Source organism: Piliocolobus tephrosceles, chromosome 5 (genome assembly GCF_002776525.5).
Source record: "Piliocolobus tephrosceles isolate RC106 chromosome 5, ASM277652v3, whole genome shotgun sequence".
Taxonomy (NCBI): Eukaryota; Metazoa; Chordata; class Mammalia; order Primates; family Cercopithecidae; genus Piliocolobus; species Piliocolobus tephrosceles.
Window position 1 is genome coordinate 164,642,343 of NC_045438.1, and position 2,852 is coordinate 164,645,194.

The window sequence follows — 2,852 nt, forward strand, 5'->3', positions numbered from 1 at the left end:
CCCAACACACACACAACACACATTGCACAATTCACAACACCTACCTCATACACACACAACACACACATAACACATCCAACACACACAACACATACCCAACACACAAACGCAACAAACACAACACAGCCAACACACACAACACACACATCCAACACACACACAACACACAACACAGCCAATACACACAACACATACTCAGCACACACAACCAACACACATTCACAATACACACCTAACATACACCCAACACACATACCCAACACACACAATACACATCCAACACACACACCACACATACACATACCCAACACATATACACACAACACATACGCAACATACATCCAATATACAACAAAAGCACCACCCACACACATACCTTACACCCCAACATGCACACCCCAATACACACACACCACACACCAACAGGACCACATCACACACAAAACACACACATACCCAACACACACAATACACCCAACACACACCTGCAACATACATTCCCCCAATACACACACAACACACACATAACACATCCAACACCCATGACACATACCCAATACACATACACAACAAACAGAACACAGCCAACACACACAACACACACAGCCAACACACACACAACACACATCACACAACACAGCCAATACACACATCACACAACACAAACCCAACACACACACGTAACCAACACACATTCACAACACACACCTAACACACACCCAACACACAACACACACACCCAACACACATACCCAACACACACAATACACACCCAACACACACACCACACACATACCCAACACATATACACACAACACATATGCAACATACATCCAATACACAACAAACGCACCACCCACACACATGCTTACACCCCAACATGCATACCCCAGTACACACACACCACACACCAACAGGACCACATCACACACAAAACACACACATACCCAACACACACAATTCACCCAACACACACCTACAACCTACACACCCCCAATACACACACAACACACATTTCCCAGTATACACAAGACATAATACATTCAACAAGCACAGCACATGTACCCAACACACACAACACATACATTCCCAACACACACAATACCCACAATACACCCAACAAACACACCAAACCCAATAACACACAACACACACACAATACACACGATATATACAAGACACATACAACAATACACCCAACATATTCAACACACACATACATACACACACACACACGCGCGCGCTCCTGTTGGCCCCTTATGATGTTCAGAATAACACCTCTAAGCCATCCCAGCCTGAAGTACAAAGCCCGCCACAGCCCAGCCCTCTCCAAAGATGACACATTTGGGACTATTTGAAATAAACTATCACTTGCAGTCAAAAGACGTTTTCAGTGGAATATTTTGTGGTCGTGTTTATCTGTTCTGTAGGCAACAACAAAACATATACACACACATACACAAACATACACATATATACGCACATACATACACACATATACACACATACGCACACACACATATGCATATACACACACACACATACACATACATATATGCATATACACACATGCAGATATACATGCATGTGCATATACACACACGCGCACACACACATACACATACGCACACACATATGAAGTATAACATATCTGTGTAGGGAGAGAAGGGGAAATTGTTCCAAGGCGGGCTCTCTGCACTTGTAACTTTGAAGTGGAGGAAGGGGTGAGGTTCCCATAGGATCTAGACACTGATGCAGGAGACCTATTAGCTCACAGTCGCCATCTTGGTTACAACTCATCACAGCAGCTGTAACCCCTGATTTATCTATCTGTGACTGAATGAAGATTCTTCCAGGGCAGGAGTCATGTCTTCATCTGCGTGTACTGGCTGGTTAGCACAGGGTGTGAGCTGGGCTTGAAACCCCTATAATATATACGAAACTAGGATCTGAGAGCTCTCCTGTACTGGGGAATGGAATGGGCAGTGGTGTGGGGTTGTGGTCCTTAGTAATTTGGGTGTGAGCCTCCATAAACCCGCATTTGCAAATAGCTCCTAAAAGGAACTTGCGGTAAGCTTCCAAAACCCTTCAGGCAGGATGCTTTTTGGGGATGGGGTGCTCCTTAAGCCAATCCACAGCAGTGTGGACTTCTTGGAGACACTGAAGCAGGGGCAGGCCTAGGGGAGATGGCTGGAATCTTGTGATGGAATTACAGTCTTAGAAAGGCCTGATTGTCCCCAAAATATCTTCCCCTACTACACTTGTCATCACATCTGAAATCCTCCCTCTGGTTGTGGCTGTGGTTCTCAGCCCTCGCTGCACTTTAGAGGCACCTGCAAAGCTCAAGCCGGACACTCGAAGCTTCCACCAAAGACTCGAGTTCCACGGTCTGGGGTAGGACCTGGGCATCAGTTCTTTAAAAACTCTCCAGATGATTCCAAGGGGGGTCAGGACTGAGACCCCCTCACTGACACGCCAGGAGCCACAGAGCAGTGGGTCCTCTTCTTTATGTTTCTCCACCTGCATTCATGAGATTGTTTCCAGAGAGTTCCTATTACTGAGCTGCCAATGATACCTGCTTCCATTTTCATTGTAAAATAATAAATGTATGCGATAATTATTTCAAGATTGTCCCCTGAGAGCTTGCTGCCTCTAAGTACTCACGAGTGAGGCCATGTGGCCCTCGGCAGAGGAAGGCTCAGATTTTGCCTCTCAGTTTGCTGAGTACAGCCAGGTGGAGTAATTCTGACAGTCACAGAATTTTACATTCTTTTTGTCTTTTTTTTTTAAGACCCAGGGTCTTGTCTGGTCTTGAACTCCTGGCCTCAAGTGATCATCCTCCAGACATTGTT